Raw genomic sequence first — 15999 nt, forward strand, 5'->3', positions numbered from 1 at the left:
AACAAAAGCTCAAGGCAAAGTCTGGGTTACAAAAACGAAGCACGGTTAACGCGCTGTGAGCAGCCCTAGTGTGTTTTCCTAATAAGACAAATGACTGTGAAGTGAAGACAATAGAAGCGTGGCGCCACCTACTGAGAGGAGAGGTGGAGACGAGTGGCTTTGAAGCCTTCGGAAAGACAACGTAACTCTTTGATTAGGATGCGAAGGTAGGATGCCGTGGGCGATGGACTGAAAACGCTTGGCATCTGCTCCCAGCACACACACGCACAAGACACATACGCACACACGCTTGTGTGTATCATTACACACGTTACACGTCCTGCTTTGAAGGGTTATCAAGGCCGCTCATTAATGATGTCTCGGGCTTTCTTAGCGACGAGCGCCTCCACGGGGCGGAATGGATCCCTTTAATTAGTTTGCAAACAGGGCAATTAAATGTTCTTCCTTACCAATCATTCGCAGCGGGACAAAAGCATCCTAAGGGCCAGTCCAGAGATGGCAGCGAAATCCACCATCATTGCCTCACAAAAATAGTTAAAGTTTTGCTGCTTTATTTCATATCTGCAGCCACAAATGATGTCATTTATCATCACTCTCGTGGGTGTGATTGAGTGGTTGGTCTGACACAGAATACAAAAGCAATACGCAGTTGGTGCATAAAATCTACAACATTGTGTAAGAAGCACCGCTGGAATTTAAAAAAAAAAAAAAAAACTGAAAACTAACCCTAACCCCTGAACGCAATTGGATTGCGCAAAATGATATTTGGTCGACAAGTCTAGAAAGGGTACATGTAGGGGGGAAAAGGACGTTGTACAATTTTGGTTTGAACCAGCAATTTTAAAGCCACAAAAATCTAAGTAATGATGACTGAATTTTCAATAATGCAGCACATGATGTCAATCATGTGTGGCATGGTGAAAAACTGGGTAAGACATCTGCCTGTTTTAAGGTACCGAGGTTCAAGTGCAGCCCTCCTGTGTGGAGTTTGTTTGTTGTCCCTGTGTGCTGTTGCGACCCCTAACGGGACAACCCAAAAGGAAAAGAAGAACTTAGGTTCCACATTCCAAAAAAATCCATGATTGTTCAATTGTTAAATGTTGTTTGTATATATGTAAGTGCCCTATGATTGGCTGACTCACCCACTCTGTTTGCTTCTATGCTTTTAAAGTGCATTGTTGTCATTATGATGAAGTCAAGAGTGTCTTTGAATCCATTTCATCATTTAGTTCCACGCTAGCAACTCGTTAGCAAAGAGCCGGCAGGACTCTCCGCATTGTGGCACTTTCCCCAAGCACAAAGAAGTCAATTTGTCATCCAGTGAAGAGGTTGAACCTTTAATTAAAGTGGAGAGCCACCACCCTAGCCACAGCTAGCTCCTCACCCCAACCACCACCGCCGCCACCACCACCACCACCGCCACCATCGGGGCCCAAGTTAAATGTCAGCTGATAAATAACGACGGTGTGAAGAGGAGCTCCCTTCACTCGGGGTATAAAGGTCACGCACATTAGCAGAGTAAGTGCATATCAATATGTTAAATAGGTTCAATTGTGTACATTGATGAAATGAGCTGATTATGTGCCGGACTGTTGAGGCTGGTAAGAATGTGACATCATTAAGCTGCCACGTGATTGGCTAAATCGATAGGAGTGACACTTTGCAACGGATGCTATATACCGTAAGTGGCTACTAGCGGCGACTGGCTAATGAGCAAACCACTGTGCCGTGCATTCCAGAAGCTTCCCATCAAGCGGACCTCCCTCTTTCGATCATACGTTTGTGTGCTCTCACCTCAACACAACTGAATGACAGTCAAGACAAAAAATGGCTTTTATTTGGATTCTGATAAGCAGTTCGCAGGTGACTCCATGCAACACAAATGTGAAGCAAATAAACAACTCCTATTCCTGCACAGGAACATTGGACTGAACCCAGGGTGAAGCATTAATGTGTCCAATTAGGGTTTCAAGATACGGTTGGGATGACCAATGAGTGCTTTAAACTTGGGTTAGGAAGTCAAAATTAGGCTTTCAAGTCAAACTAACAGTTCCAAAGTTGAGTTTCAAAACATGGTTTTGGTTACAAATTGTGATTAGGATTTAAAATTAAGATTTCTACCCAATGTTTGTTTCTCAAACTTTGATTGAGGTGCCAAATTGGGATTTAAAGGCATGGTTAGGAGTCAAAAGTTGGGAGTCAAGCCTGGGTTCATGTTTCAAATTAGTTTTTCAAGCTATGGTAAATGTAAGATAGGGGGGTAAAGATGGGGTTATGGCACAAGTGTCAAACTCAAGGGCAGCCCACCACATGATTTTATGTGGCCTGCAAAGGCAAATCATGTGTATCAACTCTCATGAGTTTTGTTAAAATATGTACCAAATTTCAAAGTTTCATATCATAAATGATAACTGAGATATTGCAAGCATTTTTGTGTTATCAAACATCAGCATGTCTTGACTTCCACTTCCTTTTTGCTTCAGTTTACTTCCTTTTGACTTCCAATTTATTTTGGGTTTGCTTTCAGTTTCCATCCAACTGATTTCTGTTTACAGACTTTAGGAAAGTGTGTCATTTGTTATTCACAGCATCTGTGTGGCGGCCATGTTTGCCACAGACCCCCGCTAAAGATGACGCTCAAAAGGAGGAGGAAAGCCGACTCCATCAATCTGCTCTCTTCCAGCAACGTTAATCAGTGCCATTAATTAGCGATAATTACTCAGGGCTGCCCCGGAGAGACCAAAGAGCCCCTCCCCACCCCCACATACACGGCCCCCTACCTAAAAGTATTACATCACCCTTTTTGTTCACTTGATTTAAGTTTAACGTGTTATTGGAGTCCACATGATTGATTTCTTTGTTATTGTCAGAGGTAGGTAGAGTTGCCAAAAAAATTGGACTCAAATAAGAGTAACATTACAACAATTTGAATCAAGTCCAAGTAAAAAGTAAACTTCCAAACAATTACTTGTGTAATTGAGTTCCCAGTGAAAAAACAAGTACTGCGTAGTAGTGAGATACTAATGAGGTTTTTATTTTTAATCGGGACATGAGTGGCAAAAGAAATAAAAATGTAATAAAATATCCTTCCATTTTCTGAGCCGCTTATCCTCACAAGGGTCGGAGGAGTGCTGGAGCCTATCCCTGCTGTCATCAGGCAGGAGGTGTGGTACACCATGAACTGGTTGCCAGCCAATCGCAGGGCACATGGAGACAAACGGACATGCAAACAAACCAAATGAATGACATCTAAAAAAATTTATAAAATAACTAATGAAATGCTACTTCAGCTCCCAAGAAATCCACGTACTATATATTTTTTTTATATTAAATAAAATAGACCCAAGCACATTACAAAAGCAGGAACAAGGGTGTAGTGAATATTAAAAAATGTATACACACTAAAATAATTCTGACCAAGATAAATCTTTTAAATACTTTTTTGCACCATTTATGTGATCGAGAATTTGAGGCCCCGTAGCTCAGTGGTTAGAGGTGGTTGTGGGTTCGTATCCCACTGGGGCCTCCACTCCCTGAGAAGGGTTGCGTCAGGAAGGGCATCCGGCGTAAAAATTGTGCCAAACATATATATGCGTTCATCTGAGATGATACGCTGTGGCGACGCCGAAAGGAAAACAACAACAACATGTGATCGAGAATTTGCACAACTAAATCTTTTTGGCAGTGGAGCTGAAAACAAATAACTGAAATAAACTTGAATGTGACTGACTGGCGACCAGTCACAGTGTTGTCCACCTTTCCCCCAAAGTTGGATGGGATAGGTTCCAGCACTCGGTGACCCTTGTGAGGATAAGCTGTTTGGAAAATGGATGGATGGATAAATGTGACGGACATGGACTTGACCTTTACCCTGCTGCCCACTTGGGCAGGTCACCATTTTAAAAGAGAAGTTCTGTTTAAATTGGTATTTTCCCTGGTTCTTTTGTAGCGCCGAAGAAAAGGAGTCAGAGGCGGAGTGTTGAACACAGGAGCAAACCTCGTTTTAATGCAGATATCAACAGAGTGAACCCATTACGGCGGGAACTCTCTAACCCCCTAACACCAGAAGTGTAACCACCAATCACGTCCATGCGGAACCTCGTAACCTAACTCAAGGTCCCATAGGTGAATTATGTAAAGGACCAAACAAGCCCCCGAGAGCACTGATGCAGGTGCAGGGAGGTGGCGCAAAGGGGGAGGGCGAACCCCAAAGGATGAGGAGATCAGTCCTTCCTTGGGGGCGCACCTGAGGCCGAGCATGACCCACAGAAGCTTATCCAACCAGTTGCCGTCCGTCAAGCTGGTGCGCGGGGCTGCTTTCATGGAGCGGTGGAACCGCTCGCAGAGACCGTTCGCCTGGGGGTGATAGGCGGTAGTGCGGTGCAGCTTGACCCCCAAATTGTCAGCGACTGCGTTCCAGAGTTCGGAGGTAAACTGAGGGCCAGGGTTGGAAGAGAGGTCGGACGGGGTCCCGAAGCGCGCAACCCACGTGCTGATGAACGCCCGAGCCACGTCCGACGACGTCGTCGAGGAGAGGGGAATGGCTTCGGCCCAGCGGGTCGTCCTGTCCACCATGGTGAGCAAGTAGGTAAAACCGTGCGAGGGAGGAAACAGACCCACCAAGTCGACGTTGACGTGGTCGAACCTCCTGTGAAGGACTCCAAGGGGCTTTTGCGTGGCGATGCACCTTAGCACGCTAACAGGCCACACACGAGTCGACCCAGGTCTGCACTCCGTGGTCCGAGACCTGGTCCGCGCTCATGCGGGAGTAGTCAAGATCCAGATGCACAATACCAATGACTGCCCTGGAGAAGCGGTCCGCGACCACATTGGATTTATCGGCGATGTGTTGGATGTCCATAGTGTACTCCGAGATGAACGACCGTTGGCGTTGCTGGCGGGCAGACCACGGCTCGGCCACCTTGGACATGGTGAAAGTGAGGGGTTCGTGGTCCACATATGCTATGAACACACAGCCTTCCAGTAGGGAACGGAAGTGGCGGATTGCCAGACCCAGACCGAGGAGCTCCCTAACGAATATGCTGTATTTGCGTTCCCTGAGGACCATCTGACGGCTGAAAAAGGCAAGCAATTGCCAAGCACCGCCGACCCACTGTTCGAATACAGCCCCAACGGCGTAGTCCGACGCGTCGGTGGTATGAGTGACCGGGGACCCCGGAGGACGGGTGGGCCAGCATAGCGGCCTGGCTCAGCACGGTCTTTGTGGCCCTGAAGGCTTCCACCCTCTCAGCCGTCCATTCAATGTCCTGGTTGGGGGCCTTGCCCTTAAGAGCCTCATACCGTGGGCGCATGGTGTGGGCCGCCCGGCGGATGAACCGGTGATAGAAAGTCACCATCCCCAGAAACTCCCGGAGCCCCCGAGCTGTGCGAGGTCAGGGAAAAGCGGAGATGGGCTCCACCTATGATGGAAAAGGGGGCGGCGCCGTTTTTGTCGATGAGGTGCCCGAGGAACTGGATGGAGGGCACCCCAAAAATACACTTCGCCGGGTTGATGATCAGGCCATGCCGCTCGAGTCTCGTGAAGCGGTCCCGGAGGTGCTTCAGATGTTTTTCCTCTGAGGAGCTGGCGACGAGTATGTCGTCCAAATAGACGAACACGAAGGGCAAATCTCTGAGCACCGAATCCATTAAACGTTGGAAAGACTGGGCCGCGTTTTTGAGTTCAAACGGTATCCTCAGAAACTCGAACAGGCCAAACGGTGTGACTACAGCCATCTTGGGAACGTCTGAGGGGTGAATGGCAACCTGGTGACAACCAGGTTGACCTTGGAGAACAGGATTTTGGCCGTCAGGTGGGCTGAGAAGTCCTGAATGTGGGGGACAGGGCTATCTGAGCGGCCAGGCGCTCAATGTTGGCAAACTCGGACTCAGCGACTGCTCGCGCCTCGGGGTCGAGCTGTCGGGCTCTAGCATGAATCGGGGGGCCCTTGGTCTCGATGTGGTGCTCGACCCCATGTTTAGTAGCAGCAGAGGAGAAAGTGGGCCGTGTCAAGCCAGGGAACTCACCAATGAGGAGCTGATACTTGGTGCCATCTGAGAGTGAACTGGAGAGACCGCCATAAGTCGCCTCGTTGCGGACACAGGCAACCGAGGAGAAAGTCAGTGCATCTGCCAGACAGCCCTTCTTCACGTCCACCAGCAGCCCGTGGGCACAAAAAAATCAGCACCGAGGAGAGAGAATGAGACATCGGCAGTGACAAAGTCCCATGTAAAGCGCCGACCCCCAAAATATAACTCCACAGTCTTTATGGCATACGTGCGGATAGGGGAGCCATTAGCGGCCCCTGAGTCCCGCCAACAGCGTCATCCACAGTGGCAGTCAGGACACTCCTCTGGGCGCCGGTGTCGCAAAGGAATTTGCACCCGGAAAGGGTGTCCATGACGAAGAGCAGCCGGTTCTTCCCGCCCACACTCACGGCGGGTACGGACCGCGGGCTTTGGCGTTTCCCCACCACGTCGTAGTTGCGAGGGGCACGGCACCGCTTCGCTTCCACCCCCTGCTGGATGGCACCCCTGCACCCGGGGGCGAGTAACTGCGCGCCGGGGCCAACACCTCAGGGGAGAAGCGCTGGGTGGCCAGGAAGAAACGGTTGGCCTCCTCAGCCAGGGCACAGGGATAGAAGTGTTATCGAGCGCAGTCTGAACATGCGGCGGCAAGTGTCTGAGAAACAGTTCCATGAAAAGGAAGTTGGGCTCCTCCGCGCCCAGCAGGTTTAGCATCATTTCCATGTGTTCGGAAGGTTTGCTGTCCCCTAGTCCATTAATAGCGAAAAGATGTCGGGCTCGCTCTGGCCGTGAAAGCTCGAAAACCTTGAGGAGGTGAGCCTTGAGCCCAGCATATTTATCTCGGGCCGGGGTAGATGTGATGTAACTCATTGCTTTCACCGCCATTGAGCTCCCAAGGGCTGAGACAACGTGGTAATAGCGGACGGTATCATCCGAGATCCCGTGGAGGGCGAATTGAGCCTCCGTCTGCACGAACCACACTGTCGCATCTCCCAAAACTCTGGCAATTTGAGGATGGCGGTTGCCATGTTCGGTTTAGTCTTCGAAACGCCGGGACTGACGTCGGGATCACCAGTGTAGCGCCGAAGAAAAGGAGTCGGAGGCAGAGTGTTGAACACAGGAGCAAACCTCGTAAATTTTTAAGTGGTAAAAAACAACACATGCATAGAGCCTTACATTAAAAATGCTTGAGCCACTAAGACAATTGAATGAAGAAGATGTTTGCTGAACAGACTTACTGACAGTGAGTGAGAGAGAGAACGGAATGTACTCCAGAAGATGCATGTTTAACAAGTAGTTGTGACTATAAAATAGTGACAACAGCAGCGAAGAAAAAAAAAAATCTGCAACTCACTGCAAGGTGTTTTCCCAAGTTTGAAGTGGGCTGAAATATCCAGGTTTTGGCAATGGTGACTTTCACAGTCGGAAATGTAATCACGAGTCGTTTGCAGGTGTTCTGACTCACGTTGATTGCGTGGACGTGACTTCCTTGGGTCTTTGGATTGGTGAATTTGAGTCAAACGTCACTCTGGTAATCACAATGAATTGGAGCAAGGGTGGCTGAAGCGGAAGTCAAAACCAAAAGTCTAAAAATAGATCAGGCGGACAAATATTGAAAGTAGTGGGCGGCATGTCAATTGTTAAAACAGAGTAAAAGTACCCTTTCTTTAGAACATAAATACTCAAGTAAGAGTGAATTTTATGCTTCATTATGAGTATTCTAACCAATACAATATACAGTGGTAATTCTGTTTTCGACGGTCTTGGTTTTCGTACAAATCAGAGGTTTTTTTTTTTTTTCTTTGGTTTAGAACAAAAATCGATATTCGAACACCCCGACCAGCTGATCCATGACGATGTGTTATTGTGGTTTTAAACGGACCCCCGAAAAAAAAAAACAGAAAAGAGTTAATGCCACATGCCGCAACCAAGTCACTCACACTTTCCTCTGCTCGTGGACGTTTCCCAGTACTGTAGTGATTTTGTTTTTGTTTTTGTTGTGTTTTTTTCTTCAAATTGAGCAACATTAACCCCGATCATGGCTCCAAAGAAGGCAAGTGCAACTGCTGGTGCTGAAAAAGGAAAGTGGTGCATAAAACTGTCGACTTGAAGGATTTGATAGCCGAGCACGAATCTGGTGTGCATGTTTTTGAGCTATTGAAGAAGTATGACATGGCGAAATCGACTATCAGCACCATTCTGAAACACAAGGATGCCCTCAAAGCAAGTGATGTAGCTAAAGGAACAACCGTGTTGACCAAAAAGAGGTCACAGATCTTGGAGGAAGTCAAAAAGTTGCTTCTTATTTACGTGAACGAGCAGCAGTTAGCTGGGGATAGTGTTGGCGAGGAAAGGAGATGTTGTCGGATGAGGCTGAAGGCAGGAAGGATGTCTCAAGTGCCGATATAAAAGCTATCTGCGTTAAATGGAACGACATCCATAATTTTGTACAACTTCATCACCCGAATAAAGCTGAATGCTGCAGAGCACTGCAAAATTTTAATGATGTTGTTATGAGCCATTTCAGAAAAGTGCTTAAAAGACGGCAGAAACAAACGACATTAGATTTCTTCTTTATGAAAAAGGGGCGAGTCACCCCCACCGAAGACATCTGAAACTGTGGTTTTGCATTGCTTTTTTCTTTTGTTCCATTAAACCTACTTCTAGTTGCAAGTTAAGATTCATTTTATGTTATGTACTTTCTGTTCAAATAAAAAACAATTTGTCTGCTCAGTTTTCAAATGCCTCGTTCAAAAACACACACTGGTTTGAAATCCTAATTTGATCTCTAACCTATGTTTGAAATTGTAACCATGTCTTGAAGTCCTAATTTGAACAGGTAACCCTTTTTGAAACACCAACCCCAATTTGAAACTGTACCCTGGAAACCACATTTTAAAAACCCCAACCTTGGCTTGAAACCCAAATTTGACCTCCTGATGCTTGACAGAAATCCAAACTTTTGCTTGAAAAGACATTTTAAAACCCTAACACTGGATGGAATCCATCATTTGAAACCCCGACCCGAGTTTCCAAATGCCACCCTGGCTTGAAACAATTCTTGTTGGAAACCTTAACCCCTGTTTGATACCCTAATTTGAGCAAATACAATTTTTTTTTTCTCATTTTGTGAAGGGCATTAAAAAAACAGTTTGAAAGAATTGGAATTGATCAATTATTTTAATAGCGCGAGTTACAGTTAAGGGTTTTGCCAGCCCCTGAAGCTTTGGCATGTACACGACACCCCCTTTTCGGCATTAAAATTCCATCCCCTCCCTCGTGTGTTGCCGTATGTTAATGCAGCTCATTAGCATCCGTGCTACATCAAAGCCACCTGTGTAGATTGCATGCATTAGCTGCTTGGCTCTGTCAGGCTTAATGAGGCAGTGCCTTGTTGCCCCATTTTAAATTTAATTTGCTTTTCATTGATTGGCTGCCTGTGTTTAGTCTGCTCAAGCATGGGAAGCGTTGTTAATATCTTTTCTCACCCAAAAAGTAAATTACTTTTGCTATTGACTGACTTATTATTTAAAACAAAAAAAAAAGGCATGAGGAACAACACTGACAACGTAGCTTAGCAGTTTCAAGCCACTCACTGAAACCCTAACTCTGGTTTCATACATTACTTCAAAACCATAACCTTTGTTTGGAAATTTAAACATTGCTTGAAACCATAATTTAAAGCCCTAATCGTTGTTTGAAACCCAATTGTGATTTGAAACCAAAAGCTTGAGTTGAAATCTACTAACTCGATTGACCTAAACCTGATTCCAAATAATTCTTTAAAACCTGTATTTGTCTTTGAAAGCCTATTAATGGCTTGAAACCATAATTTGAACACAATAGTTGTCATGATCTGTGCTTTTGTTGACTTGGCTCTGATTTGTTTTAGTTTGTTTCATGGCCCACATTGAGAGGAGACAGATGAGGTGGCTGGGGCATCTGATCTGGGTTCCTCCTGGACGCCTCCCTGTCTCCCCTCACTGTTGAACATTTATCACACCCGCCTCACCCGTAAGGCCACCAGAATGGCAGGTGACCCCATTCACCCATCCCACTGCCTCTTCAGACTGCTGCCAACAGGGAGGAGACTGCAGAGCCTTTAGGCCAAAACTTGCAGGCTCAAGGACTGTTTCTTCCACCAGGCAGTCAGGATGCTCAACTCCCTCTCTGCTTTGCCCAATTACCCATCCCTGGCACCTACCACCACACACCACCACTGACTCTAAGCCTATAAATTCAGCTCATGCACAAATCCCACTTTAAGCACTGTAATCTGTGTACATTACCCAACTCATTATTCTGCTACACTGTGTATAAATTATTTTATTTTTTATTTTAGTATTTTAATGTATTGTCCACGACACTCAACCGGGAACATATCTGCTCATCATGTCAATACCACAGGTATGTATATATGGGAAATGCCTTTCCTTTTGTTAACTTGGACAGATTGATCATATTGTATGTATTGTTTATAAGGTTTATAGTATAATGCATAATACAGAATGTGTTTTAACCTGAGCAGTAGTTTTAGACAGGACAGTATGTTTATTTATTCATTTATTTATTGAACCGTTTTAGTTATTTTATGGGCGGCACGATGGAGCGATTGGTTAGACTGTCTACCTCTCAGTTCTGAGGACCGGGGTTCAAATCCCGGCCACGCCTATGTGTAGTTTGCATGTTCTCCCCGTGCCTATGTGGGTTTTATCCGGGCACTCCGGTTTGCTTCCATATCCCCAAAACATACATTAATTGGAGACTCTAAATTGTCTTTAGGTGTGATTGCGAGGGCGACTGGTGACTGGTTTGTTTCTGTGCGCTCTACGATTGGCTGGCGACCACTCCAGAGTGTACCCTGCCTCCTGCCCAAAGATTGCTGGAATAGTATACAGCACTCACGCGACCTTTGTGAGCATAGGCGGCTCAGATAATGGATGGATGGATGGATAGTTATTTGTATTGCAGAACCGCGGGTCTGAGAGAAATGCTATTTCAGGTATGTTGCACATACATATATATGTATAAAAGATCTGACAATAATGTTACTTCAACTTGAACTTTCAGCTCCCTCCAGCTACTCGTGTCTTGTCCAGGTGTTCGTCGTTCTCTTTTTAGTATGCTTGTATTAGCTTCCCGGTTTCTTTCACCCGTCAATGGATCATGGTTGTATATTTTCTGTTGCTGTAAGTCGTTTCCCATGTCATGATTTTAGTTTTGGTGAGTTTATCCTGCTTGTTTCTTTGTTCGTCTGAACCTTGAATTTTGGACTTTGTTACTTTGTATTTTTTTGGCCTCCATGATACTTGTTTGCCTTTGCCTTGTTTGTGAAATTAAATATCTTGTTGACCTTCTTCCACTCCTGCCTTGTCTCCCTGCTTCTCTTCATTCCAGACCCCCTTTGTGCCACCAACACCACCAAACTTGAAAATAGCTTGATACACTACTATTTAAAACCCTAACCTCGACCAGAAATTTTTACCTTGATTTGAAGTACTTACTGAAGTATTTGAAGTGATATCAAACGGGTACACAAAAACTTAAAAAAAAATTCAATTCCCACATTTCTGAAACAAAAGCACAATAGTTTTGAGGAAAGTCTTGTGACCAATGTTCCCTCTAATTTTTCATGTGTCTGAGCAAACTCACTAACAGGCCTCAATGTAAGGCCCGCTGCTGTTTGTGGGTTCCATGTAAATTTGTGAGATTACGGAACAATGTTCTCTAAAATATTCTCTAAAATACAATACAGTTGACTCCATTCTTTTTCTGCAATTCAATCAGGTATTTGTAATCGGACATTGAATTCTCATGCATGACCACAGCTAAAGCTGTAGTCATATGATTCCTATAGTGTTTCTTGCTTGCTTTATCGAACATCCGTTGATTGGAGTTCTGTTTGCGAAAACCATGTGGTTATGTGGGGCCAGTTCTTGCTGTCACTGTACAGTTGGAATCTCCATTTCAAGGTTGGTCACTTGATGAGGACCCTTGATGACCAGTTTCAGGAGAGGGTTGTGAAAACTTTTTTTTTTGCCCATCATGGATGGAACCTGACTGTACATGTCTTGTTACATTGCTCTTGTGAATATACTTGACATAGGCCAACATTCCCTTCAGAACCTACAAATGAAAAGATAATTTCCTGTTTATTTTTAACAAATTATATGTACTAAATTAATTATGACATCCATTTTCATTAAACTGAAATTAGATCTCACAAATATCATTTATGTAATATAAATAATCCCCCAAATGTCAATGCAGTAAAAAGAAACAGAAAGCCATCAAATAATTATCAAATTGATTGGAAAGTTACGAAACTATTAAATTTATATCATTAAATCAATGCACTTATACTTAGAAATATTCAGTGAACATACATTGGGCTATCAGTCATACAGCAATTATTATTGATTCTTGAATAAATTAGATCTACTTAAAATCATTGTAATTAAAAATGATATAACAACTAGCCCTTTTAATTTCATATTTTATTTGACAGTTGATAAAATTAAACATTTTAACTGTTGCACTTATACTTTAACACAAAAAACGAAACATGTCGATGTCATGCTCGGAATCAGATTCACATACCCGACCAGACAATCCTCTCATTTTGACTTCTTTTCGTATTTCCGTAACATGATTTGAACATATTTTACACTGAAGTAGTTTTTATCGACCCCCTTCATTATCTGTCTCAGACACAAAATCTTCGTGAAAGTCCCATGATTGAAACGTTTTAACAGTAACAGTTTCCCCGTGTACAACATTTGAAACCGCGCCTTCTTACTGGGAGCTGCCATGTTTGTTTGATAATCGAGAAGTCTCGCGATATGGCCCTCGCGATATCGCGTGACATGAAACAACACGACATTAACCTGTTAATAACCATTTGTGAGTCGTCTGTCGTAAATTTCTATGGAGATGTACAAATTATTCGTATTAGTTTTCGTATGTCAACTGTCTGCACAACTTTTCATCGCGAACGGTCATTCGTTCGCGTTTTTTTTGCTATTGCGTAACCGATGCGTAACCTTCACGATCGTTCGCGGCTTACGTTGAGGCCTGCACGAAGGCCGTGAGCGCCCCCTTTGACCACTGTGAGCAACATCAGACGTATGCACTGTAGTCAATCAGTGTCATCCATTGAAGTTATATGGTTCATTACAAGGTTCAAATTACATTCCCATCAGAACATTTTTAAGAACAATTTTGTGTTTTTGCAGACTTACACTGAAAATGTCAACAAACAAAAAAATACATTACAATACAAATACATACAAACCCAACTATTAACTATAAATTTGAAATGTCGCTTCCAACTTTGTTCAATTTTTTTTTTTTAACCCACAATGACATCCCCGTCTGTTTTCCTTGGAGTAAAACTGAATTATTGCTTTCAGAATATCTTTGCTTGTTGAAAGCTGATTGATGCTCACAAGCAGTTTTGGGGTAATGTTATGTTGCCTCCTACATTTAAAATACAGAATTAGCTATTTGGGCAATGTATCGTCTGTGCTTTCATCTTCAATCAGGCTGTGCCAAGGTGGAAATTTAACATACACTGTCTTATCGTGTACTTTCTACTTTGGCTTCAGACCAGACCTTTTTTACTCAAAAAAGAGAAAATCTCATCCAGTTTCACCACTTTTTATTCACATACCCCGGTGTTAGTAATTATGAGTGTACATCTTTAAAATAGAGTGGTGCGGTGTCAGGTGAACTAGGAAGTAGAGTGTGTGTCTGAGCAGCAGGTCTTTGTGAGAGGCAGTTTGGTGCCATATTTAAAAAAAAAAAAGACGTCAGGCTGTAGCTCGCTGCGCTGGATCTGTTTTCCTCTGCGCTGAGAGAGTGCGACAAGTGCGCAAATGCGCAGTTGCGCAGTTTAGAGGAAGCATTGCTTGTGACTAAATCATGAAGTCTGATATTGGCCAGGGAAAATGAGGAATCGATTGGACTCGTAAAACAAACATATTGTAACCCTGGAAATTTCACATTAACAGATCTTGATTTGTGAATAGCTTGAATACTAATGTTTAACTACTAATTTATATGCTCCTCCCTGTGTCCAAATCAGTTCTCTCATACCGTCACTTGGCTTTAAGATATGACAACAAATGCACATGGCACAAGAGGTCAATTCTCTTATTCCAATTTACACAGAGGACAGTGGTGCTGTCTTTGACCACCTGCATTTTTTCTTACTCCAAAAACACTGCAGCTAACTCCGACCAAACAAAATAAACTGTGAGCTATGAATAAAGCTAGTAAAAAATCAATTATGCTAATGATAATAGTTTGTTGGTATTGAGTAATAGAAGTTGGGGCATGTTTCACATATGTAGTCTTAAAACAGGGACTTAAATAATGATTCTATATGCTTGTTACACAGTGTATTTATCTCTGCATATAGTTAACTCAGTTCCAGAGAGATGGAAGAGATCGGGTGGAACATTTTTAGGTTAAGTATTATGTTTCACGTAAGTACAGAATGGTTATGGTTTGTTTAAAAAGGAAAACCAGTAAAAAAAAAAAAAAAATGGGGTGGTGGGATTCAATTGAGAAGTCCTTGAGCACCCCCAAAAGTCCTCATGTTTCAAACCCTAATTTGAAATCCTAACCCTTCAACTTTAAAAATCTCACCTTTATCTGAAATCTAAACCCTGTTTTAAGAATCTAGTTGGAAACACAAAGCCTGATTTGAAATCCCATTTCAAAACCATATCCCTTATTTGAAACCCTAATCATAGACTGAAACCCTGAGTTGAAATGCTGGTCTTCATTTCAAAATTGATTGAAAGTGTCATTTAAAGCCATAACCCTGATTTGAAAACGGAATTAGGGTTTCGAGTCAGGGTATGGGTTTTAAATCTTGTCACTGTTTAAAACTGTTACCCTGATATGAAACCCTGCCTTAAAAACTGAACCCTGATTTCAAAGGCTACTTTAAAACCCTCACTTGAGTTTAAATTCTACTTCAAAAGTTCATTGAAACCTTAACCATGGCTTGAAACCATAATCACTTTTGAAATCCTAATTTTGATTTGAAAACCTACCATAAAACCATAACCCTGATTTCAAACCCTACTTCAAAGCCGTTGAAACCCTAACTCTTGAAATGCTAACGCAAGATCCCCATCATAATTTGAAACCTTAAAGCCTTGTTTGAAACCCTCATTTGAAACCCTACCAATGATTTGAAACTCTGATTTCAACAAGCAGGCATATACGATCATTCGATGCCCTGTAAGATTAGTCCTGCCTCACATTCCTCCGAGTTCCTCCAACATGACCCGCAACTGTCGCGTCCGTTTCAGGGTTTTGTGTTCCGATGCTATCGGCGGTGGCGGATTAGTGTTTGGCGATAAGACGATCCGCTGCAGTAATCGAGTGAGCGAGGCTCAGTAAAGAGCCAATGAGCTGAAGGGAGGATATGAAGACAAATGAAATTAGTGGCGAATGCTTTGAGGATGAGCATTACCTCGTTAACCCTGTTGCTGTCTTTAATCGGCAACCGAATTGCATCAACCCCTTAAAAGTAGGGAGGGAGTTTGACACAGGGGACACATGTGTGGTAGGGAAGGGTCATCAGGAGGGTCAGCATTTGATTCCTGGATGAGTTACTGAGCTGTTTTACTATCTTTATTTGAATCCTGTACATTTTTGTTTTGTTGACTTCAATGTTGTACCTTGTGTGGCTTGAATTGTGTTTATTATCTGAATCCTATATGTTTTAATAATGTTTATGTTGAAATACTTTACAACTTGTTGTGATGCTTTGATTTGAGTCCTGTATGTTCAAGTTCTCTTTATTTGAATCCTGCACCTGATACACTTTTCATTTTATTTGAATCCTGTACATTTTGGTCCTATCTTTATTTGAATCCTATTTTATTTTGATAAGTTTTTATATGGATTCTGTAACTTCCAGTTATATTTTTATCAGAATGTTCTACCTTTTAG

General features: G+C 43.3%; 1 protein-coding gene and 1 long non-coding RNA gene across 6 annotated transcripts in view; one reads left to right on the forward strand and one right to left on the reverse strand.

Moving 5' to 3' along the window:
- The window catches only part of LOC133514209 (RNA binding protein fox-1 homolog 3-like), a 485672-nt gene that overhangs the window by 443464 nt on the left and 26209 nt on the right, over positions 1 to 15999 (reverse strand). The gene's annotated exons all lie outside the window — the stretch shown is intronic.
- Positions 1200 to 11389, forward strand: LOC133514216 (uncharacterized). Its single transcript, XR_009798752.1, has 2 exons — positions 1200 to 1518; positions 9920 to 11389. It is a non-coding gene; the product is annotated as an uncharacterized LOC133514216 (long non-coding RNA).

This window comes from Syngnathoides biaculeatus, chromosome 16 (genome assembly GCF_019802595.1).
Source record: "Syngnathoides biaculeatus isolate LvHL_M chromosome 16, ASM1980259v1, whole genome shotgun sequence".
NCBI classification, from domain to species: domain Eukaryota; kingdom Metazoa; phylum Chordata; class Actinopteri; order Syngnathiformes; family Syngnathidae; genus Syngnathoides; species Syngnathoides biaculeatus.